This window comes from Artibeus jamaicensis, unplaced genomic scaffold (genome assembly GCF_021234435.1).
Source record: "Artibeus jamaicensis isolate MK-2021 breed Jamaican fruit bat unplaced genomic scaffold, CSHL_Jam_final scaffold_286, whole genome shotgun sequence".
NCBI classification, from domain to species: Eukaryota; Metazoa; Chordata; class Mammalia; order Chiroptera; family Phyllostomidae; genus Artibeus; species Artibeus jamaicensis.
This window is the reverse complement of record NW_026522034.1, coordinates 9,219,802-9,247,385: the sequence shown is the minus strand read 5'-3', so window position 1 is coordinate 9,247,385 and position 27,584 is coordinate 9,219,802. Positions and strand designations below refer to the sequence as shown.

Below are 27,584 nucleotides of genomic sequence, written 5' to 3'. Positions count from 1 at the left end.
AAAAAAAGATTATAGACTAGCCAACTAGCCACAGTTACAGTAAGCCCTCTGCTGGTTCGGCAAATTGTAAAGGTGCTGACCTTAATCAGCTGCATAGATCTCATACAATCCTATCTCTTAAACAACTTCACCAGCCTGGAAAGTGTCTGTGGCTGCTTCTGACACCAGAACACAGAAATTAAGCAAGGAAGAAAAAACATTTGACACAAGAACTCTTTCCATCACTAAAAAATGAATAGTGAGAACAAATTTGATACAAGAAAAACAAGAGAATGAAAAAGTAAAGGCATATTAATAACACTCATTAATAAAATATTTCTAAAAGGATTGACTGATATGATCAAATATATCTTTTTTAAATCCAAGAATTTGAAAGTCCAAGATCTGAGCAGAGATATGAGAGCTCCAGGAAATTACAACAGGGCAACATGTGAGCAGAATCAGAAGAGAAATGAGAGAACTAAGCTAAACCGTAATATCAATGGAACCAAATAAAAACCAGCTCCACAAAACAGGATAATATTGCAGAAAATACAATAAGTGACAAGGACATTATGATTGAGAAGAGCAAATCAATTTTCTCCTAAGCTGATTTCACTTTTTTCCTTTCCAAATAAAATGAAATTAGCTAAGGAGAAAATTATGAACATTTAAGACAAAGTAGATTAGACATGCACAATTGGTATCCTTTCAAAAAGAGATGAAAAATAGAATAGTAAAAATATCGAAATTAATTTGTTTAAACATTGAGGAAATAAAAGAGTTTTATATATTAAAATGGTATAATATGCCCCAGGCAAAATTGACACTTAATATTTAATAATGAGTCATATCTTATTAAAATGATCAGATTTAAAATATGAATCATAAATTTTTATTAGGCAAGCAAAAAGGTTTTTACATAAGAGTGTAATGGCACTAGTCTTTCCTCATAGTCCTCAATCACAGTCTTTGGTACTGGAAGATTTTGAACAATGTTTCAAAAGTCTTGAAGGAGCCCTGGCTGGCATGGCTCAGTGGAACCACTGCCAGCCTGCAAAATAGAAGGTCACTTGTTTGATTCCTGGTCAGAGCACACGCCTGGGTTGTGGGCCAGGTCCCCAGTTGGGGACATGTGAGAGACAGCTAATCGGTGTATCTCTTGCACTTTGATATCTCACTCCCTCTCTTTCTCCATCCCTTCCCCTCTCTCTAAATACAAATTAATGACATTTTTTTTTAAGTCTGGAGGAAAAATTATACATTTAAAAAGCTTTTTTAAGGGAAAAGGCATAAAACGAACATTGGGAATAACAATGAGCATAATTTAAATTTGAACACAGGACTGAAATATAATTAAATGTGGACAGTAACATTTCAAAGACAAATACATATATTTCAAATCCTAATAATGTAAGAATGATATACACGTAAGGAGCATAGGTTGGAAGAAAAATGCTAGAGAAATTGATAAATAGTGAAATATGCTATTTCCTCACCTTTTATGGCTAGCAGTTAAAGAATTTAATAAAATCCTATTAAGAAAACAATGTAGATTATAGTTAAGATATCAAAGAAAACACTAAGAAAAATTATATGACCAGCTATAATTGGATTTTAGATTGGTAGTAGAAAAAAGAGAAGAAATGCAAACATGCTAATTTATTACACAGGGAGGGAGTTGTATTGAATTTATAGTTTTTGATGTAATCACTGAGAACAAAAACACAACAAAATTTTCATAACATACATGTTTCCTGAAAATACATATTATAAAACATTTATTTGTGTATATATACTATATAAAACAAAAAACCTAAGACAGACCATGTAGTGAAATAATTACTAAATGAAAATCCTGTAGAAACAGAAAAAAAGTAAAAATAACATAAAATGTAGAAATTAAGAGTATATGTAGGGTAGACAAAAGTAGGTTTATAGTTGTTTATATGGAAAATTACACAATAAATAATAAATAATAATATGAGAATAAACTCTGTTTTCATACTCTCAACAGTAAACCTACTTTTTCTTCACCTTATATATCTGCCGTGCCTATAAATTTTACTGGGATAAAATCCTTTATTTTAAAACTTTCAGATTTAATTATAAAGTAATACCCAGCTTAAAACCAGTAAATAATAGACAGAGCTACAGTAAAGTAACATAGAAAGGATAAAATAAAAAATATCAGTAAAGAGAAGAAGAATGGCTTTGTGTTAAATTTAAGATTATGTTGCTTTAAAGACAAAAGGATTGAATAAGGTAAAGACAGGACTTTCATAATAAAAAAAGTATGCTAGCATAAAGATAGGATATATGTGACCATTACATGGAACAGCATTCACAAAATAAAAGTGACAGGCCAAAAATAAAAAGTGAAATAATATACCTTTGTTAAAACACATGATAACAGGTAAGGTATGGGAAAGTCAAAGTCATTTCAACTTATATAACTATTAAATTCTGTGCCTCAATACAGACAATGGTTCTTTTAAAGTGTTCATGGAACGTGCACAGAATGACACTGTACTAGGACAGGACCCTATACCATGGCTCATGTGCCAAATTTGGTCCACTGACTGATTTTGTAAAGAAAGTTATATGGGTACATAGGCATGTTCATTTTTTTAATCCTCACCTGAGAACATGTTTATTGATTTCAGAGAGAGAGAGAAAGAAGAAGGGAGGGAGAAAAACATCAGTTGGTTGCCTCCCATAAGCTCCCTGACAGGGGATTGAACCTATAACGTAGGTATGTGCCTTGACCCAGGATTGAACCCACAACCTTTTGGTGCACATGCCGATGCTCCAACCACTGGGTCACACAGCCAGAGCAGTATTTTCATTCTTTCATGTATTGTCTATGGTTGGCCTTGTGCCCCAGCGGCAAAGATAGGCAGTTTAGAGAGAGACTGTATGGACCACAAATTCAAAAACGTTTGTTATTGTGTCAGTGAAACAGAGAGTTTGCTGATCCTTAATTAGTGTATTAACATCAATAATTCCAAAGTATAGGGTATAAATATATATGTATGTGTATAGATTTAGGTAGCTACATAACATCTGTCCAGAAAAAGTCCAGCCATTGTTAATACAACAAGAACAGTTTGTGTGACATCTATGTAACCTGGCAGACAAGGAGAGTGGACTAGAATGTGCATGTGTGAACAATGACAACTTCACTGTAGTAGTCAGTGGAGGCAATAAACACAATTGACTGACCTTGTGTACTGTGTGGCTGTCACATTCAAAGTGACTGAGTGAGTAGAGCAATGAATCTGCATCAAATTTTGCAGTAAGCTTGAACATTCTTCTGTGGAAACTATTCGGATGATTCAGAAGGCTTTCAAGGATAATGCAATAAGTACAGTACAAATAAAAATATGACACAAATGCTTCAAGATGGTTGAGAATCTGTTGAAAGTAATCCACGTTGTGGAAAGCCTGCAACAAGTAGAACACCTGAGAATGGTGATCATGTACAGACTGCAATCAACAAAGAGCAGTGACTGACAGTATGAGAACTAGAAGCTGATCTGGGGGTTCTAAACACGACTGTGTCTGAGATTTTGATGCTGGATTTTGGCCTGAAACATGTCTTGGCAAAATTCATTCCATGGCTTCTGCTACCAGAATAGGAGGAACATTGTGCTGCAGTAGCTAATGACTTTATTCAAACCACCACCATTTAAACAGATTTCCTCAAGAAGGTACTAAACAGAGATGAATCTTGGGTCTATGGCTATGATTTAGAAATAAGGCCCAGTTGTCCCAGTGGAAGTCACCTGGTTCTCCACACCCAAAGAAGTTGTGGCAAAGTCACAGCAAGATCAAGACCATGTCCCCTCCAGACCCAACAATTAATAGGGAGTAGAACCCCAATGTTCTCCATCAGTTGAGAGATGCAATATGATGAAAATGGCCACAGCTACGGGCAAGTGGTGACTAGCAGCTTCATCACAACAGTGTGCCTGCTCATGCATCATGTCTCATGCAGTCTGGGGGGAAAACGTCAAATCACACAGATGACTCAGGCCCCCTAATGCCCAGATTTGCTGCCCTGTAATTTCTGGCTGTTCCCAAAATTAAAATCACCTTTGAAAGGGAAGAGATTTCAGACTGTCAACGAGATTCAAGAAAATATGATGGGGCAGCTAATGGCAATTCCAACAAAGGATTTTGCAGAGTGATTTGAACAGTGGAAGAGACACTGGGAGAACTGTGTGAGGTCCTAAGTTGTTTACTTTGAAGGGGACTGAGACATCATTGTCCTATGTACAAAGTTTATTGTATCTTCTTCAATAAATGTCTTTATTTTTCATAGTGAATGGCTGGATACTTTCTGGATAGACCATATACACATATGTGCATGTGTATACATGTGCATATATGTGTACATATACATGCATACATATATAAATGATAACATGTATTTAAAATACAAATTGTAAAGATTAGAAAATAACATAATAAAAATCTTTACTATCTGGAGGCTAATTTCATGAACTCAGTGTTATAAAAATATACAAATCCCAAATCAATGAGTAAATACAAATGATATAAAAATATCTAAAGTAATAATGAAAAGCCACAGATTAGGGCCTGTATGATAGACTTCAAATAGTGATCAGAGGAAAATTTATACCCATAAGTAATAATGCTAATAAATAAGAGATAATTGAGAATAAATGAATTAAAGCATACATTTAAAAATTTAGAACAAAAACAATAAAATTATGGGATGGTAAGTAGAAAGATTGAATTAGGAAAATATAGAATCAATAAATAAATGCAGAGTGACTTTTTCTACCAGTTTTTATTTATTTACTTTTTAGAGTGGAGGGAGGAAGACACCCAGAGAAAGAAACATCAAGCAGACCTGAGACCAAAACTGCAGCCCAGGCACGTGCCTTAACGAGGAATCAGACCAGAGACCTCGCTCTGCAGGACAACACCCAACCAACTGAGCCACGCTGATCAGGACTAGAAGTGCCCTTTAAAGAAAGCAAATAAATATTAGATATCCTAACCAATTAAAATCAAGTAGAATAAAGAATAAGAGGGTATAAGCACAAATAGAAAAAGTGCTCAAAAAAGATAAAAGGCTCCTTTGATCAAATGAATTTGAAAGTGGATTCTTTTTTTTTCTTTTTAAATTGTTAAACTCCCATCTGGTATATTTTTCTTACCTTTTTCTTTTTTTATTGTTATTGCTCTCCTTTGCCCAGCCCACCCCCATCCCACTCTCACAGTTCATCCCTGCACTGTTGTCCGTGTCCATGGGTCATTCTCACATGTTCTTTTACTAGCCTCTCCCCCTTCTTTCCACCATCATCCACCTCCCCTCTCCACTCTGGCCACTGGCAGTCTGTTCCACATTTCCGCATCTGTCTCTATTTTGCTCCTTAGCTTATTTTATTCATTAGATTCCTCTTGTAAGTGAGATAATATGGAATCTGTCTTTTACTGACGAGCTTATTTCACTTAGCATAATCGCCAATCTCGTCCATGCTGTTGCAAAAGGTAGGTGATCCTTCTTTCTTTCTGCTGCATAGTATTCTATCACGTAAATGTATACCAGATTTTTTAATCCACTCATTTACTGCTGGGCACCTAAGTTGCTTCCAGCATTTGGCTATTGTAAATTGTGCTGTTAGGAACATTGGGGTGCATAGGTTCTTTTGAATTGGTGTTTCGGGATTCTTAGGGTATATATTCCAAGCAGTGAAATCACTGGGTCAAAGGCAGCTCCATTTTTAATTTGCTGAGGAGATTCCATATTGATTTCCACAATGGCTGCACCAGTCTGCCTTCCTACCAACAGTACACTAGGGTCCCCTTTTCCCCTCAATCTCTCCAACACCTGTTGTTTGTTGCTTTGTTTATGATGGCCATTCTGACAGGTGTGAAGTGATATTGTGGTTTTAATTTGTATCTTTCTAATGGCTAGTGATACTGAGCATCTTTTCATATGTCGTCTGTATGTCCCACTTGGAGATGTGTCTATTCAGGTCCTTTGCCCACTTTATTTTAATTTATTTTATATTTTTTAGATTTTATTTATTTTTAGGGAGGAAGGAAAGGAGAGAAGGAGAGAAACATCAATGTGTGGTTGCCTTTTGTGAGTCTCCTGCTGGGAACTGGCCTGCAACCCAGGCATGTGCCCTGACTGGGAATCAAACTGCGATCGTGTGGTTTGCAGGCCTGCACTGCAAATCCACTGAGCTACACCAGCCAGGGCGCCCACTTTTTTTGGATTGTTTAACCTCCTGGTATTGAGTTGTATGAGTTCCTCATATATATTGGAGATTAAACCCCTGTCCAATGTCTCATTGACAAATATGTTCTCCTGTACAGTTGGCTCCCTTCTCATATGGGTAATGGTTTCTTTAGCCAGACTGAAGCTTTTTAATTTGATGTAGTCACAATTGTTTATTTTTTTCCTTTATTTCCCTTGCAAAGAAATGAAAGTAGAACACCAGCTTATACCATACAGCAGAATAAACTCAAAATGGATAAAAGACTTACATATAAGTCATGACATCATGAAAGTCCTAGAGGAAAACAGGCAGAACATTTCAGATATCACACCTAAGGACATTTTTGCCGACATACCTCCTAGAAGTGGATTCTTTCAAAAAATACTAGAGAAAGAGAAAATCAATACAGACAAATTACCAAAGATGGAGAATATTGTCAAAAGGATATCCATCAAGAAATAATAGGCCCAGATTTCATAGTCTTTAAGGTAGTCTACAAATTGGATAAAGACCCAGCAATTACAATTCTACTTGAACTGTTACAGGGCAAAGAAAAAAGAGGGAAATTTCTGATGCCATTTTATATACTAACCATGACAGTGACGGGAAAAAAAAATAAAGAAAGAAAAGGGCAAAAGGATGAAAAGTGTAAACCAATCCTATGAACAGGATAAAACTATATGTTAAATAAAACAAACTAACCAAAGCAAGTCGCATATTAAAAACCTAACTGTAAATGTTCATTAAATGTTAAAATTATTCAATATCTGTGAAGCTATCGATATGGCTTCACCATTTAAAAAAAAATCAAAAACTGAAAAATCACCTGAGCACCTTGAGAAATAATGAAAAGATATTAAATAAAAAAACTAAACATCCATTATAATAAAATATAAATAAAATTCATAAATATTTCATTAGCTTCAGAAGTATATATTTATCTTAACCCTAAATTCTGATTATTGCACAAATTGTATTTTAAAAATTAATAACAAAAATCTGCATTATTACTAGTATTATTTAGCACAAATATGGAAGTATCAGCCGACACAATTTTCTAAGTGGAAAAAATAAGAAATGTTAAAATAGAAAAAATGACTATGCCCTGGCTGGTGTGGCTCAGCAGACTGAGTGCTGGCCTGCCAACCAAAGGGTTGCTGGTTCAATCAGGGCTCATGCCTGGGTTACAGGTCGCGGGTGCACAAGAGGCAACCACACATTGATGTTTCTCTCCCTCTCTTTCTCCCTCCCTTCCCCCCTGTCTAAAATAAATAAATAAAAATTTTTAAAAATGTTTAAGTTAATAAACATCATAATATCTTTATCATATATACAGTATTTGTTTATATTGTATAGAAACACATGCATGCATGTTAACCAAAATATTATAAAAAACATAATTTCCCTAAGGTCTCTAAATATTGCCAAGGTATTTAATAAGAAAACATCAATGTGGAGTCTGTTGTTTACATATTGTTTTGTTTATTCAAGGAAAGGACAAAAGGCTGTAGTTGAGATATGGGAAAAGAATAAAAAAGAAAAATTGGCATACAATTTTAAAAGACTGCTTAATGTTACATAAAGCTTGATGTCATCTGATGGAGTCTTGATTATACAGTTAAAAATTTTAGTTCAAAAAAGTAAACATTCATTTTCATAGATGATATTGGTTGATATATCACATTCTCCTGCCTCCTTAACACAGGAAATAAAAATACATTCATTAACATTAACCTGGATTTGAATATGATTAAGTAACTCATTGAGAGTTTTGAGTAAAGTATAAATTTATACAAAATATATAACATAATCAGCTCCAATATTAAGAAAGTAATATCCATGCTATTTTGTATGCAATTGGCCTCAAACTCTATGAAATATTCCTGGCATTTGTTAAGAGTGAAGAAAGTAATACCTTTATGGGGAAGGTCACTGAATATGAAATCTTGCCTTTCTTGTGTCAATAATGAAAAAGTGATATTTAGAATGATTGTCAGCAACTGGCTAATATCTGTTATTAAGCTCAGAGATTATGCATATCGAAACATCAGGAAATATTCTTTTCTAATCCTTTAAATGAGAAGGTTTATAGAGAAAAATTAGAGGCATATTGGTGATGCTGGAATTGTGCCTTCCTTTCTAATATTTTTCAAAATTAAAATTTTACAACTTAGGCAGAAATTTTCTAGTGACTGAATATTCATGTATTGTTTTTATACCCATCAAACAAATGTGGCAGTTTTCCGATTTCAGCTCTTGAGTAGTATTGGTAAAATGTGGAGTAATGGTATAAAATGTAATCATACTGTTTACTTACTCTTAGAACATAAAATTTGTAATTTTCTCATTATACCAGTTATTGTCACCACCAACAAATATATCCTAAGATAGTCCTTTATTTTGAAAACAATTTTTACAAAACATATTTAATAAGAGGGGACATAAACTAGTAGTTTTTAAAAAATAATATGTGTTTTCCCATTATAAGGCATTAAGTATCTGAATATATATGTTACCAGAATCTCAAATAGGTTATCTTTATAATTTTTAGATATTTGTGTGTGTGTATGTGCATAGATATAGATATAGATACAGATATAGATGATATAGATATAGATGGATATATGGCCTGTCCAGAAGGTATCCAGCCATGTAATATGAGAAATAGAGTTATTTACTGAAGACGATACAAGACAAAAGAAACACAATACATAGGACAATGACGCCTCAGCCCTCTTCAAAGTAGGCACCTTGGGACCTCACACAGTGCTCCCAGTCACCATCAGCTGCCCCATCATAGTTTCGTGAATCTCTTCAACAACCTGAAATCTCTTCTTTTTCAAAGGTGATTTTAGTTTTGCGAAAAGCCGGAAATCATGGGATGCCAAATCTGGATTGTAAGGGAGTGAGTCACTTGGGTGATTTTGTGTTTTGCCAAAACACTCTGCACAAAACATAATGCACGGTTGGGCACATTGTTGTGATGAAGCTGCCCGTCACCAATTGCCCACAGCTGTGGCCTTCTAAATCATCAAAATAGTTTCCACAGAGGAATGTTCAAACTTAACACAAAATTTGGTGCAGATTCATTGCTCTACTTGCTCAGTCATTTTGAATGTGATGGCCACACAGTACATATGCTCATTCAACAGCATCTAGCACCCCACTGACTAGTGCAGTGAAGTTGTCATTGCTCATGCATGTGCATTCCAGTCCACTCTCCTTGGCTGCCAGGTTACACTGATGTCACACAAACCATTCTCACTGTGTTAACAACAGCTGGACGTTTTCTGAACAGGCCTCGTATGTCTTATAACTATGATACAAAGATAGCAAACAGAGCTATGATAGGTGTCCAGTGTTTGGTCTGGGTATACAGATTTAAGAGATGGGTAAATTTCATCAAAATCAAATCAGGAAATTGTCACCCTTGAAATTTTTTAAAAAGTGCTTTCGGTTTCCCTCCCTCATGAGGTGTCCCTGTTTTATCTTTGATAATTCACATTCCTGAATCTTTTCTTATTGTGAAATACATATATGCTGATTCAACAATTTATGATTTTCAACCTCGACTTGGACTTTGGTATATCAATTTTTTAACTCTATTCAACTCTTCTTTCTTATCTGCATAGTTATTTTAGAGAATTGACCATTTTCCTTGATACCCCACATCATTTATTTTCACCAGAAAAAGGATCTTTAATTTTTTAAAAATTCATCAGTACTTCCATTTGCACTCTTTTCCTTAGTAGTTCTTAAAGTGTGATCAGTGGGCAATGATGGGGTGGAGGTGGGGTGGTCACTGAGATGCTTCCAAAGTCTGTAAGGTCAAAATTATGTTTATAATATAAAGATAATATAGTAAATATAGTAAAAAGATAACCTTTGCCTTTCACTGTGTTGCTGTTTGCAGAGATGGTGGAAAGGCAGTGGTGGGTGAAACTCATGGTAGCTCAGCTCAGATCAGGGTGGTGGCATCTGATGGTGACATTCTATGGTAACACTGATCATTCGACTCTTCACTGCCCTGCACTTGCAGAGAACAAAATGCAGTTTAACTTAAGAATGTAAAAAAAAAAATTGATCATATTAAATCTTAACCCTTGATTGTGCATTTTTTAATTTATTTTTTGTTTTAATGCATTTTTAATAAGTATTTTTTATTAGTTAAGCCATGATTTGGTATCCTAGGGTAGGATGTACCCAGCTGCCCCTTCAGCTCCCTAGGAGAAGGATGGAGGACAGAGGACATGTTGGGTGCAGCCAGTTCAGATCTTCACAGGGAACATGCCTTCTGCCTGGCAATCATCCCAGGCCAACACCAAGGATATGGTGTCTAGGGACTTGTGCACATGCTTGTACCATGTGCACACAGAGACGTCACCCCCTTCAGCAGTCATTGCATTATCACCATGGTGGAAGTCCAGGTGGTTTGGCCAACAGTTCCTGGTCTAGCTCTGGTTGGGGAAGTGGCTATCGAAAAGGGCAGTCCGGTGGTTCTTGATTTTGGTCTTAACATCTTCTGCCATGTTGCTGACTCCTAAACACACCCCTGAAGCCACTTGCAGCTCAGTGTGACCCCCAGCAAAGACCTGATTGTGCATTATTAAAATATCCTGAATGATAATGGCAAATATAATAAATAGAGCTCTTCTGCTGCATACAATATACGATGTTTTTTGGAGGGCGGGGAAGAAGAACTTGTGTGTGTGTGTTTGGGTTGTGATTTGAATTAGACACTTTTTCAATGAAACTTTTTTTTTTGAGAAAACAATTAACAAAGTAAAATTACTTAGATTTGGGCATTTGGCGGAAATTTTCACAAAAGTAAAGTGGGAATTTCACTTCAGGAAAACTGACATTTGTTGCCAATGGAAAAAAATGTGAGCTATGAAGTGAAAATTAGGAGTTTAGGCAACTTGTACCCTTCACTATAGGATGAGGGTTTCCCAATACCTAAATGGGTTTAGATAAGTTGGTAACAATAATAGTACATATTTTTATATAGTATAACAAATCCATATTTTAATGACCAAAACATAATGTTATATAATCATAGATGAGTAAAATGATCCATTTATAGTATGCATAGTTTATGAATTTAATATGAAAAGCATAAGAAAATTTTATTGATATAGTTTGAGATTCCAGACTACAGCCAACCTTTAGAAAACTAGCAGTTGATAAGTTTTAATGTAATATTTAAGAAGACCACTCATAAGTACCTGAAAAGACTACTAAAATACTCTGCTGTGTGAGACTATTTCCCTTATACAATTTAACAACAATAACATACAGGTATCATACCACAGAGCCTACTATGTGGTAGATACTTGGTACAACCTTGGAGTACAACGTTCAACCAAATTGATAGAACAGTTGTTCTTTCTGAGCATACATAATTGTTCCTTCCTGTGTCTCTGGAGCCTTGGACAAACAGCTATCTGATGAATACTGATTTGACTTTATCAGTAGTTTTTTTCTCTGACTTCACGTTCTCAGAGAATTTTGCTGACATCTCTTGCACTGTTGTTTACACTTCCCTTTCAGAAGTATGTATTCCATAGGGTACTGCTTTTTTTCTCTCTGTGCTTTCTGGGTATTTCTTCACTTAAATATATTCACCTGTAATCTATATGCTCTTAACTGTTAAATATATGTTGTTAATTTTACCACTATTGTAAACTTCAGAAATTTCAAACATGATTTTCTAATTATCTGCTTTATTCATTGGCCTAGAAATACAAAAAACCAAAACCAGAATATTTCAAAACAATGTCAGTTCTCTATCTCTACTCCTTCATGCTAAAGAATTTTTTTTATTAGAAACACCATCTGGGGAAATTAGCCAGTTGTATTTACTGAATCACATCATGACTATTTTTTTTGTCTTAACACTGGGTAACACAGTCTGATGTGAGTGTATATTATTTATTTCATTACTATTCTACTTTTCTGTAATGTTTGTTATTCTGTTTTATTCTTATTTGTTTTTAAATCTTTTCATTAAGTTTATTGGGTAGCTGGTTAATAAAATTATATACATTTTAAGTGTACAATTGTATGATACATCACCTGTATATTGCACTTTAGTGTTTACCACCTGAAGTCAAATCTCCTCCCATCATCGTGTATTTGGCCCTTTCACGCTTTACTATGTCCTCCTCCCTTTCCCTCTGGTAACTACCCTACTGCCTGGGTCTATCAGTTTTTGTTTCTTTGTTTGTCTTGTCTGTTCATTTGTTACTTTCAGTTTTATATCCCACAGTTGTATATCAAATGGTTCTTGACTTCCCACCTAACTTATTTTTCTCAGCATGGTATTCCCAAGATCCACATTGTTGCCAATGCCAGTATTTTGTCTTTCTCATGGCTCAGTAGTACTCCACTGTGTACATGCACCACGACTCCTTTATCTAGTCATCTGCTGAAGGGCACTCTGGTTGTTTCCATATCTTAGCCACTGAAAATGCTGCAGCGAACATAAGGGTACATATATTATTATAAATACATGTTTTCAAATTTATCAGATAGGTACCCAGAAGAAGGGTTACTCTATTCATTATTTTTTTGTTACCTCCTTACTATTTTCCACAGTATCTGTACCAATCTACATTCCCACCAGCAGTAAATGGGGGTTTCTTTTTCTCCACAACCTCTCCAACTTGTTGTTATCTCTCAGGATGGTAATAGTCATTTTAAACAGGTATAAGGTGGTATCTCACTGTAGTTTTTATTTGAATTTCCTGAATAGCTAGTGAAGTTGAGCACCTTTTTATGTATCTGTTGGCCATTTGTATGTCTTCTCGCAGGAAGTGTCTGTTCAAGTCCTCTGCCCATTATTTAATTGAATTGTTTTGTTATGTTTTTTGCTATTGAGTAGTATGAGTTCTTTATGTATTTTGGATATTAACCTATTACTGGAGGTTAACCTATAACAGTAACCAAAACAGCTTGCTATTGGCAGAAAAACAGACACACAGCCCAATGGAACAGCATTAATAGCCCAGAAATCTACATATATGTGAGCTAATACTCTTCAGCATAGCATTTTTATTTTTAAAACATTTTTATCAACATGAAATTCATATAATAAAAACTACTTTAAAATGAATAATTCTGTGGCATTTAGTGCATTAACAATGTTGTATAACTATCACCTCTGTCTAGTTCAAAATATTTTCCTCACCCCCAGAGGACATCTTGCACTTACTAAGCAATTCCTTCCTATTTTCTCCTCTCCAGCCCCTGGAAAAACTAACCACTAATCTGCTCTTTACTTCTATAGATTTACTCATTTTGGTTATTTCATATAAATATGAAATGGATTCTTTTTTTTAAATTTTATTTAATTATTTTTCAAGTACAGTTTTCTGTCTATTTCTCCCATCCCAGCCGCACCCCGCCCCATGCTCCCCACCTCCCTCCCATTTCCACCCCCCTTAGTTCTTCTCCTTGTGTCCTTCATACTTGTTCCTCCAAATCCCTCCCCTTTTTTCCCCTTAAATTCCCTCCTCTCTCCCCTCTGGTCACTGTCCCCTTGTTCTCTATTTCAGTGTCTTTTGTTTTTATTCTGCTTGCTTGTTTGTTTTGTTGTTTAGCTTCCTGTTAAAGGTGAGATCATATGATAGAAATGGATTCTTTAACTCAGCGTAATGTTCTTAGGTTTAGGAACCTTGTAGCATGTATCAGTATTTTATGTTTTATTTTACTAAAAAAGTAACCCTTCTGATAAAATCAAGATGCAAAATGGAACTTCAGAAACCTCAGTCAGTATGTAGAAGTCATCAGGCTAGCCTCAGGATTTGGAGATAATATTATACACTTAAAATAAAAGCAGTAGAAAGCAAGCACAATGCTACCTAAAGTGGAAACTTACTAACTCCAGGAATAAGAGAAGTCTTTCTAAGTGTTGTTGCTGGAAACTTGAGTGATAGCAAATCCAATCAAAAGGATAAGAATGTATTTCAGACCAAGGAAAGGAAAGATGGAACTCATTTAATTGTGTTTGTAATCTTATTTTCAGAAGTAATGATGTGGTAAGCATTAGTGGATAATAGAAAAGTAGATAGAATTTGTAACTATTTAGTCAACACAGTCCAGAGAAAAAAGCAAATGTATCTGGTAGACACAGATATTTAATTCACAAGGGAAATCTATTTTGTTGTGAAGCCAAGGTAGTTCATCAGGCTTTTCTGTGGACAGAATGAAGTATCACTCAAGGCAATCTAATTTTCTTTGCTCTGATTCTACGCTCATCAAGAGACCTTGAGGTTATTTAGAAGTTTTATACTGATAAGAACTCTCATGGGTAATGGACATGAGTATTCCCCTTTGAAAATAAATGCACTGGCATTCTGGTGTACAAGGAGTCTGTTTCACATTAATCAATCTAGCACATTACCTGACACAATAATACTCAGTAAATGTGATTTCACTGAACTTGTAAGTGAAAACAAGCACCTATTACACTTTGTTATGCTTAATCTTGATGTGGATACAATAGGTTGAAGAAAAATATTCTGTGTTAGTCACTTTACCATCTTTTCTTTAATTTAAGTCATGAGAAAGTTGGGTTATTGGCATGTTTAATCCTGCACTACATTACTGAGTAGAAGAAAATATAAATGAATTAACAATCTGCCTAGAATAATTAAAATAAAGGAATAACTTGATTTGCAAAATTAAAATTATTACTATGGATTTCAATATGGTCAATACCCAGTAGAAATCAGGATGATTTTTTTACCGAATATTATTATTCAGAGCTTTGATACACAGAGAATTGCTCGACAGACATTCTGATTTCCTGAGAATGACACAGACTCTCAAATACACAAGGACTCTCAAGGCTCCACTCTGGAAAATACTTTCCACTTGGAGAAATTGCTGATATAATTAACTCTGAAAAGCCTGAGATCCCTTTGGGCTTCCTTTTTGGTAAGATATCTTAGGGATAATTGCAACGGCCATTTTTAATAAGATAGAGTTTAGATTGGTGATTAGTTTTGTTTTCAAGGTTACATTTTGGTAATATTTTATTTGAAGACACTTCTGTTGCATGATAGCCGTGTTGCAACTTGCTCAAAATTTAGATTTTGTTCTCCAAGGATCTCAAGCTGTCTTAATATCTTATTTCTATTATTAAATATCCCTATTGTGTTGAATTTATTCCAAATGAATATATATTTATTGAAAGTCTTTTTTCTCCTTTGTAGTGATTTTTAATAAAGGATACTATTATATCAAGAGGTTAGGATGACATTCTTTTGAGCATATTGCCTGGTGTGTGTTATGACAGCTTGAGGAACCATTCTCTGTGGTTTTGTAGTCACTTACAGTGAATACTACAGACAGCAGGTCCTGTGAATGGCGGGGTGGGCATGGCAGAGTGGTCAAGCACAGCACTTCTACAGCGCAGATTACTTCACTGCATCCTCAAAATTCACACTAGTATCCCAAAATGCAACTTCAAAAAAGATTGGCAACTGTATCTTGATTCATTCTCATGCTTCGTTTTCTAACAGAATAATCTTACATCTATAGCTTTAAGCAGTACTTTCCCCAAAGAAGGCTAAAAAATATCTCATCATTACTACAAAAAAAGATTAAGTTAGACAAAGAATTTTTTATTACCTATTTTAAGGTAAGAAGAAATTTTCTTCAAAATTGTAAAAATTTTAGGGCTACTGTGCACTTTCCTAAAAGAATCTTTCTTTTTTATGAAAGATTCCTAGATGATATATATAATCTCTCATTGAATTTAGTTGGTTATTTGTGGTGGGTATGATCGGATGCATCATTCCTGTGTTCACCTAGTGGAATCAAGTGAGGCGATTTTCCTTTGTTTCTACTTGGGGAAGATGGCACAGACTGATGTATTCCAGAGTGCTGGGTTATTTTCTAAAACACAGAAATGTGAAGTTTTAACATTAGAATTTTAACCACCTTGATGAGTTGAGAAAATCTTTAGGACTGAGGACTGCTATGTACCTTTAATACCTTCCTTGGGTTTTCTATAGCCATTTATTCTTTATAGGATATTTTTAGAATTTGACACATGTGATTATATGTTGTAATGTATAATCTGGTCTTCTTTGTTTTTCAACTATCCCTATTATCCCATGGTTACATAAACTCATAGATTTCTCTTTATGTTAGAGTCACTGATACTTGTAACCAAGATATGCCTGTAACTAATCAACCAAAAACTGTTTATGGAGCACAATTTCATTCATTTAGACAACAAACTTATATAGCACCTACCATGAGCCAGATCCGACTGGAAACACACATGCAAATAGCCTACATTTTCTTGCTCTTAGTCTTGCAATACATAAAAAATTGATGTCATAAAGGGATAAACCTGGGAGGGTTAGGGGAGTCCTCAGAGAGGAAGAAATGTTTGAGGAGGCATTGAGGAAAAGTAGACACACCAGGGAAACCAGAGACTGAGAACTACTTTAGGTAAGGGGTGTGTGTGTGTGTGTGTGTGTGTGTTGACTGAGGAAGCAGAAGAGTATATGGGAGCTTATTATGGGTATTAGAGATATGAAAGCCTTTGACAGAAGCAGTAGCGCAAAGTTTACATTTTGGATTAGAGAAAAACACAGGTAAAACAGAGACAAATGGTAGGTACGAGAGGGCGTTATATGCTCTGTCAAGGACTTGGGACTTTATCTTTTAGGACCTGAGCAAGCACTGCAAAGTTTGAGGTAGGCAATTTGTATGTTTAAGAAATATCATTCTCTAGACACATGAAGCATGCATTAGTGTAGAAAGCCAGGGAACAATGGGATGGTTGGGGAGCTGCTGATACTGTCCAGACAAGAGATAATGAATGAAGTTCAGGAGTAGCACAGATGCAAGAAAAAAATACAATCAGGACGACGTGTGTAGCTCAAAGATAAGAATATAATAAATATAAAATGGTTTTTGCCCTAGGGACGCTATAAATTACTTACATATTTAATTGTTGGGAGACAGGAGCAAAAACTGATAAAGATATTGTAAAACGACTGTGTATAAACACATGGTTTGATTAAAAAATACCTATACTGTTTTCTAATTTGAATGCTTTAGAAATTAATAAATCTATATGCTAAAGATATGGCTAAGTGGCTACAAAAGATATTTCCAGAATTCTCTAGCTTTTTCTTTGGTCTGAACTTTCTTTGATCTCATTCTACTGTGGAAATAAAAAGCATCATCTTCCTGATAAAATAATGACTTGGGATAATGCTGAGGAGAAGGTGGACATTAAAGGGTGGGTGTGGCTTAGAGGGAAAATAGAGGGTAGAGCTAAGGTTGCAGGAACTGATAGTGGACCTGGAAGAGGCGGGGAGGATAATGATTTGATTGAAGCAGAGATTTGTACATGGCACTAAGGTTGACTAGCATAAGGGGCTTATCCTGTGTCATAAAAAGACCATGAAAGCCTGGCCGAGGAGTTCACATGTTAGTTAACAGACTCACATTTGTGTCATTATGTTATGGCCATTCACTCCATTTCAGTCAAATTGCTTCTTGTTTTACATACTCAGGGCTTCTGATTTCAGTGTGTTTGAACCTGACAGATGCGCTGTGATGTCCTTCTCATCTTTCTCTTCTCCTGCAGTTTTGTTTGAAAACGAAATGAGACACTGAGTTTTTGTCCCATCATTCTGGATTACTCGTAGTTTAATGAGCATATTACTATAAAATCACTAAAAATTCATAAAACATATCTAAGTGCAAAATATATGTTCATTTCCAGAGTGCAGAGAAGCATTTATTTCCTCATATTTTTTTACCATACCATTTCTTGTGGTTTTTAAAATAATTTAGTTTTACCACCAATATTTTGTTAAAACATAAAAAGTTCATTGTACACAAAGAGACATATATATTGTACATCTATCATGTGATGATCATAAAAAAAGACCAATGTTCAAATTATATGGGCAGAATAATTAAAATCCAAATTCTACATTTGTTCACTCATTTATAACATATTCTTTGGGCATTTTCCTGTGAATGTAGGCATGTATTCTTTATTTACCCCCTTCTATACCAAATCCTTTATTCTCTGAATCCCTAAGTACATACATACAACATAGCTTCCCTAGTCAAAACATTGATGGAAAAAGGCACAGATTAATATAAATCATTTGGTACTTTTCTTGTCATTTGCCATTGACATTTTGTAATTTCAGATTGAGTAATTGCCTGAGAGGCAACAAACAAACAAAAAAACCAGTATTTTTCACATTAGAAATAGCACATCTATTTCAGCCCAAACTAATCTTGACCCTGATACAAGAGGATTATAAACTAACCAATGTGTCCTTGGAGAGCTTACAGAGCAGGGAAGTCCTTGAAATATAAACATAAACAAAACATGCTACTTTTCAAGGCAAGTGTGAGCAGAATGCTAACTCTCCCTCGAACTACAAATCTGACTGGATTACAGAACAAAATTAAAATTTTAGAAATTGTTAAACCTTTAACTTGATTTTATCTTTTTTGAGGCATATATTTTATTTTCATATAATTTTAATATTACATAAAATGTTTAAGAATAGTACAGAGTATCACCTCTGCCATCGCTGTATATTTGTCACCAGTTTTGTTGTTGTTGTGTTGTTTATTTTTTCACTTTAATTTCAAAGATATGACATAGTTACCTTTCAAGTGGGAATGGCTTGTCTTTAAAAATTAGCATTAAATATATTTAGAATAGCAGATGGTTAAGTAATTCCTTATGGGTGGTTACATTAAAAAATACTTCCATGGGACTTAAAAGAATTTTTTCATCACTGAAAAATTTTTCTTATCATGAATTGCATCGAGCAATTATCGCAGGTTGCCTGCAGATAGGGTCGTGATAACTGTGTTTTGAGCCACAAGATATTGTGTGTGTCTATCTTTTACCTTTTCTTTCTCTTTAGAAATCATGTAATATCCTCTTTTCATCAAATAATTAGGGTGCTGGATGGTAGAGACTTTTGTCAGTCAACTGTGTATACTTTTGTCAGTATACATAGAGAACACTGTTTCTAGGCAAAGGCAAAATTTTTATATAGGGGTAAAAGTTCATTATATTCTATTGCCAAAGAAACATTAAAAACTTTGTAGAGCTAAATAAAAGCAACTTATTTTTTAAAAAATAAAAACTTTTAAGTAGAAACAAAATAGTTCAAGGAACTCCTACATACCTTTTGTCCAGGTTTGACTTTATTTTTTCCTGTTATTCTCTCTCCCCCCACCCCATTCTCTCCCTCTCTCTCTTCCTCTCTCCCTGCTCTTTCTCCATCTTTCTCTTTTTTGAACCACTTGTAAGTTGGATACTTCATGCTGCTCTTTATCCCTAAACAATCCAGTGTTTACTTAAAAAAGAGATACTTCTTTTATATAACTACAGTATACTAAATTTAATGTTGTACAATATTATCTAGTTCCCAGTCACCATTCAAGTTTCAATATCTCCATAACATCTTGTATGATTCTTTTCAATCCTGAATCTAATTTAATTCTCTATTACTTTAAGATTCCATAACTGTTTAGCCTCTTTAAAAATCTGTAACAGTTTCTCAAATTTTTTTTCTTTCTTAAGCTTGATATGTTTGAAAAATATAGAAAATTAGTTTGTAGAATGCTCCTCAATTAAATACATCCAATTTTCTTCACAATTAGAGTCAGGATGTACATTTTAGGTAATAAATGTGTTTCTTTGTCAGTGACATGTCACGAAGCAAATAATGTTGGTTCGTCCTGAAATTGATGTTAACTTTGATAACTTGGTGAAGATGGTGTCAGTTAGATTATTTTACATAAAAATTACTATTTTTCCTTATAATTACACATAATTTGTGGGAAGGTGATACTGTGAAAATATTCTGTTCTCATCAAAAATATCATTTGCTATTTTAACATCCATTGGTGATTTTTTTATTCCATTAGTCTTTATTTATTATTTATTTAATGTTCTTCCTCACTTATGAATATTTAAATTTACTTATCTCTATTGTTAATGTTTCTGGATTTCTATCTTAGTCAAAGTGTTTAACACATGACTGTTATTATTTATTTCAATAATAAAGTTTTCTCACATATCGCCAGCCAGAGCCCATGAGGTGGCCCCTGCATCCTTTTCATGAATCTCCATCACTCCGACTATGTGCCTCAGCCATGTAACCTAAAAGACCACTGATAAGGCTTAATTTCTTATTTCTATTAGTGGAGAATAGTATTTAAAAATTAAATGTGTGTGCTAAGTGTGCTCATTGTGTCCTCTCTCTCACTCTCCACATATATATAATATATATAATATATGATTTATATAAAATATATGAGTAATATATTATTTATGTATATACATCTTATATAATTTATACTATATAAATAATATGTTATTTATTATTTATATGTAATAAATTATCTCTGTATATGAGGGGGGACCCCCCAGAATGGAATTATCTTCTGGGGGGCAGGCCCCTTTTAGTACAGATTTCCCCCACTAAGTGAATGTGCTCCCCCGCTAGGAAGCCATCTGCATCAGTGTACCAGCTGGCGATGTACCAGCTGTGAGAGGCTGTGTTTGGCTTCAGTGAATTTTTTTGAAGACTCTTTCAATGCATTTGCCTATTTCATGGTGGGTGATTTATGAGCACACGAGCCCACTTTTACATGTCTATTGGCCATCTCTACGTCCTTTTGCAGGAGTGTGCATTCAGGTGCTCTGCCTACTTTTTAATTGGATTTTATTGTTATGTGTTTTAGGAAACTGTAATTGAACAATAAAAGGAGGGGATGAGGAAGAGGATAATGGGGGAAAGAAGAGAAAGGGTCATCAAGGAACATGTATAAAGAACCCAAGGACAAAGACAATGGGATGGGAGAGGACTGAATGTGAAAGGTGGGAGTGGCTAGGTAAGGGGAGAGTAATGGGGGAGAATGGGGACAACTGTAATCAAACAACAATAAAAGAAACTTTTAAAAAGATATAAAATGTTAATATCACTCTGGAAGGTTTTTTCATGCCCTACTTGGTAGATTGATACCTTTTCCTACCCTAAGCCATTATTTGCATAGATTTGATTTTAATATTGCAGACTTCTATATAATGGAATACCATTGTTTGAATGCCTTTGTTTTGGGCTCATTTTGCTGAATTTAATGTCTGTGGGATCATCTGTGTTGTTACATGTATTGGTAGTTCACTCTTTTCATAGTCTAGTAGCCATGGTATAAATATACCTTTATTGTACAAATATATATTTTTATGTTTTTATTGATGGACATTTAGTTTGGCAGCAGTTTCTGGATATTTTTATGCAGATATATTTTTATTGCCCTTTGGCAAAGAGTAGCTATATGTCTTACTTGATGAAAATAAGGCCAATATTTTTCCCAAAATTTTTTTATCATTTTATGGTCTCAGAAGAACTTAATGAGAGTTCCGTTTGTTCCACATCCTTGCTAGAATTTGTCTTTGCAATCCTTTATATTTTAAAGATTCTTGTGGATGGAAATGAAATATATCATGTTGTTTCAATTTGCATTTCTCTAGAATAGTTAGACAATGCTTTACAATAATTCAGGGATATCCAAACAGCGGCCCAAGGGCCTCATGCATCCCAGGATGGCTATTAATGGGGCCCGAAACAAAATTGTAAATGTACTTAAAACGTTGAGGTTTTTTGTGATTATATATTACCATGTATTTAATGTGTGGCCCAAGACAACTCTTCTTCCAGTGTGGCCCAGAGACACAGAAAGGTCTGACACCCCTGTTACTTGAAGGCACTTGGTAGAATTTTACACTAATCTCTAAAACAAAGCACCTGTTTATCTTTTGTGGGGATGAGGGCATGAAGTAGTTTTAAAATGTCATTGTGATGACTCTTTACAAAGAAATATTTGTTAAGTGTAACTCAATAAATGAAATAATGGTAGTTAAAACTTGAAATATAACTGATTTAAATACTGCCTCAGAAAATCTCCGAATTTTAGTTTAATAAGCTTTGGTGACTTCATATCTCGGATCAAATATACACTCCCTGATGAATTCATTGTTACTTTTGAACCCATTAGATTCTTTTCTATAGAAGAATAAAATGTCAATAACTCATAGTTTATCAGATGAAATCAATTCTAGGTACAAAGGAAATGCTATCTGGAAATAAAATTGTAGCTTGATGTTTACTCTAGTTTTTATCTCAAATCTGGATAGACCCTGAATTAAGATGGCTTAAAATAATTATTAAGTCAAATATAACACTAGGCAATGCCTGGTAAGCAGAAACTTTACAGGAATAAGTTACTGCATGAGTAGCCATTTAGATCTTTTTTCTGATTTATGTGAACAAAATCCTAAAATTTTGTTTTAGGATCTAAAACAAAATTTCTTTCTAGGGAAAGAAAGAAATGTGGAAGAGATGAAACTTCTTCAAAGAAGGTCTTGGAAGAATTAATTTAGTTTTCCAATGTTACTTAAGTAAATAGGGTATAGGTATGGTACACTTTTAACTATAAATAATTCCTGGGGAAATAGAGAAAAAATACATTCCCAATGTTCAGCTCAGGCATTAATTTTACCTGTTAGTTACCAATACTTTTGCCAATAAGAATGTAATCTAACAACAATTTTCTGATCTATTTAATGTTTTCCCTTATCTTTTGATGGAAATGGTATCAAGAAAACTAGAAGAAATCTAAATAATCACAACAAATTAAGATAACTGAGAGATAGCCTGCATTCTTCTTTCTGCAGTGCAGTGATGAAGAAACAAGTACAAAACAAGTGAATGGTTTGTACAAATCACAATGTTAATGAGAGATCCAGGACTACCATCCCGTTCCTTTAGAATTTCTAAGACCATATTCTTTTCTTCCTCTAGTGAACATTGCTGTTGGGTTTAACCTATGACACCATATAGGTTTTTTTTATAAGAACATGGAGTATTTTACACTTGAATGGAAAAAATTAACATGGAACCAATAATGTGTGTGTATCTTTTACATTTAAACATGATCACAAAGGAGTTTCATAAGTAGAGACAGGTCAAGAAAAACTTGTTGTACTGAATTGTGGAAGACTTGAAGAAGAGAAAGGGAAACAGCAGGATGAAATCACTCTTTTGAGGAGTAAGACGTGAAGCTAATACATTGAGGCCCATCAGATGTGACCCGATTACTGCTCACTGGTTGAGGAGAGAGAGAAAGAATAACACAAAAAGTGGGGATACTGCAATTTTTAAATACCTAGTTTGAAAAGAGTGGGAAAAGATTGATTTTAAGGAAATAATGAAATGAGAGCTTTAAATAAAAAAATTGGACTTTTCTCTAAACAGAAATATATATTTAGCATGGCATAGTTGAGTATAAAAAGGTTCAGTTACTCTAGGTTCTTAAGGATACCATTGTTTCAGGGTTTATTTATTTAATTTTTTTTAGTTTAAGAACCATAGACTATTTTGGTAATGTACATAGGTATTTATCCTACAACATTAAACTTTTTCTCTTTGTAACCATTCACTTCGGTTGTGAATATAAGTTCCTGTAATATACCTGAGAGATCATTATGTCTAGGACTCTGACTTTTTAAATATAATTTACAAATTTTGTTCTGAATAATAAAGTATACTTTATTCAAGGTCATAGTATTAAATGACTAGTTGAAGCTTTCAGTTCAGAAATATCTAGGTCAACATTTTTATTAATATTACAACTTTGCAATTTATTTTTATGAGTTTAGGCAACACTTTTTTCCTGTCATTCTTTGGTTGTGTTAAAACTAGTGCATCACATTTTCACTATATTTACCATTCTTTTTATATTATTTGAAATATATGCAGAAAATCACGCCTCAAATTAGAGACTATATATTTTGGCTATAAAATCAATAATTAATTTAACATCGATCATTTTTGAAAAATTATTAGCATAATACAAGTAATTTATTGCAATAAAATAAAATATAGCAAGAAAATCTGAGAAAATAGTTTGGTATTTTTAAGATAGCAATTTTGAATAAATTTACTTAGAAAGTTATAGAGTTTAGTTATTACTTGCTTAAGCTTTGCTATATTGAGAAAATAAAAATCAATGAATATTTCATAATTAGAAAACTTAGATGATTAGGTATATATAGGTATATATATGTGTGTATATATAAATATGCATATACGTGTGTGTATATATATATATATATATATATATATATATATACACACACACACACAAAATCCACAGGTTTATTTACAGCTTCCAAAAATCCAGATAAAGATTTTTTTGGTGAAGTATGATTATTCTAAATATATTTTCTATAAAGTTCATAATGGACTCTCACCACTATTGTTATTATTAATAGCACTGTTATTATTATTATTTTGCAAATACATTTGGTGATAACATACTTAAGACTTTGAAAATTAATAAAATCATAAAAGATATAACTTGTTTTTTGCTTTTTGTATTGTTTTTAAAGGACTTCTACATTTTAAATTTTTTTAGGTAATGTTTTACCACATATAACAGGAAGACATTAAGAATGGGAAAGATTAATAGGAATATAAGCATTTATTAGAAATGTACAAATGCAATTTTCAAGAAAAATTAATATCAATAAACATATTCTTTTATTAAAAACATTTTCTCTGGAAAATAAATACTGCATACAAAATCCTATATGTGTATATGAGCCTGATATAAGACATTGTTCTTTTGTAGCAAAATTTCTCTGCCAAAAAATAAACTGAAAGTTTCACTATGGTTGTTTGAAGAGTTATGCATGATATATTTAAATCTGTGAATGAACTATTGTGGTTGTCATTCCAAAATAATAATTCTTGTAGGCAACCACAGTGGGTTTGATATGTCAGAGTAGTAAAATGTTGAAACATTTCTCTTGCATTCACTCACTCAATCACTCAATCACTCAACTCCTTACTAAAAGTGCAGTTTACTGGACACAGCACTATGTGCTAAAGTAAAATTGCTTAAGGTGTAGACATTGCTCAGAATTTACTCATAATCCAGTGGGAATGACTACTGATTGTAAACATGCTTTAATTTAGTAAGAAAGTTAATAGTACCAACATATGACCTGGATTTCAATACTGACATAATAGAAATGCTATTTGGGAGACAAGAGAAAAGCTTGACACTTGGGTTTTCCAATCAAACATTATTGATTACTGATCATGATTACTGATTTCCCAAGACTTTGAAACTCTGAAATAAAAATGCTTTGTTGCTGCATTACTCACAATAGCCAAGAATGGAAGCAACCTAGGCATCCATTGATAGATGAATGGATAAAGAAGATGTGGTATGTAATATGTATATCATATGCATATAATGGAATATTATGCAGCAACAAAAAATAACATCTTGGCATTTGCAAAAACATGGATGGCTATAGAGAATATTAAACTAAGTAATATAAGTGAGGCAGAGAAAGACAAATACCATATGGTTTCACTCGTATGTGTAATCTTAAAAAACATAAGAAAAACAGACTCATAAAAACAGAGACCAAAGTGATGGTTACCAGAAGGAGGGCTAGGGGTTTGTGTGCAAAAGGGAAGGAGAATATAGTCAACAATGCTGCGATGAGTTTACATGGTGACAGATGATTCCTGGGATGAGTGTGCAATCATACTGTAAGGTATAAAAATGTTCAATCAGTATATTGTATACCTAAAACTATTGCAACCAAAATAAGGTTGTATACCAACTATACTTAAATTAAAGTAATTTTTAATATAGGCCAGAATTCTGAAAGTTCTTTAAAATTTTTCTGATTTTGTCCATAGCTTTTTTGAAAAATTGAATTATTGGGAAACACCACTTCAAAAGAATCTATGTACCCCAATGATCCATCCAGCTGCCGATGTATGGTGAACATACATCGGGGAGGCACTGTGTGGGGGATGTATGGGGAGGCACTGTGTGTAGGACATACAATAGAGACTCTTGTGTAAACAAAGAAGGATCCAGAACATCATGGATTAAGTCAGACAGAAAAAGTCAGGAACCATATGACTTCACTCATAGGTGGGAGTATAAAACTGAAAGCAACAACAGAACAAACAAGAAAAACAAACAAACAAAAACTCAGACACAGACGTCGGTCATAAGGGGGTCAAATATAAGGCAATGGAAGAAGATTTGACTTTGGGTGGTGGGCACACAGTGCGATAAATAGATGAGGTATCATAGAATGGTACACTTGTAAACCATATAATTTTATTAACTGTTGTAACACCAACAAATTTAATTTTTAAAAAATAAGTAAATAATAAGATATATTTATTAGAAACATACTGATTAGTGGCATTTTTAAAAAGGATACAATAAATTGAGCCAGTATAGAAAAAACTGACTTTGTTTAATCAGGAATTTTATCTAATTCTTTTCCTATATCTATATTTCTCAGGAAACTGGTGATGAATAAATTGAAAGTGTGCCAAAGCTTGAAACTCCAGTAAACTTCTCCCTTTTTTGATTAATGGCTCCATCGCCCACTGCCAGCCAGAATTCTACAGACATTAATTTTAGCAGGAACAGCTGTTTGGAATGCAGGTGCAGGCTGTTCCTGCCACATGATTTACCCATGATGTATTAATAAAAGAATGATGGTTTAACTCTTCCAAATATTATCAAAAAGTGGCCAATGCTTTCTTAAGGGAGAAAGTATGAATAGACCATAATTTTGACTTATTGTTCAGTATGTTGTTTGCTCACAGAATCTTCATACTTTCAAGCAGATCATTACCTGATTTGATGAAAAGAAACAAAGAGACAGTTAAAATGACTTTAGTGGAACACAGAGGACACTCAAATTAGAAATAATTGCTACTTACCTAGATCTAGGAGCAAAAATATTCACCTACAGGAAGTGCAAATACCTTTTAACTCATTTTTAACAGAAAGCATCAGTTCATACTTTCAAACCAACACATCAATTTTCTCCTATTGTGATTAAGAAAATCATACCAGCTTCATTAATGGTGTATTTTCCATGCTCACTTCCTTCGGACACTTACTTCTGATAGTCCTGTGAAGGTACATAACTGGAGAGATTGTGTTAATAAATATATCTAGACTTGACCTAATTAAAAGGCATCAATTACAGAACTAAAAAGTAAGAAAAATGCAAATTTGGAAGTTAGTCCTGGATAGGAGCTTCATTTTTCCTTTTTTATGTTTATAAAGATGTTACGGTGAAATGTCGTACAGAAAATGTAAGGTGGAAGGGAACATTTCTACGGAAGCTCTTAGATTCATTCAATTCCCACCACTCTACTATTTACCATGCACTTGTGTTATTATTTAACTTCTAAAATCTTTACAATT

The 27,584-nt window shown here is 33.9% G+C and overlaps 1 pseudogene; it reads right to left on the bottom strand.

Annotated features, from left to right (window-relative positions):
* Positions 1-10,510: 10,510 nt before the first annotated feature.
* On the bottom strand, positions 10,511-10,771 carry LOC119045528 (cytochrome c oxidase subunit 6B1-like; annotated as a pseudogene).
* Positions 10,772-27,584: the final 16,813 nt, after the last annotated feature.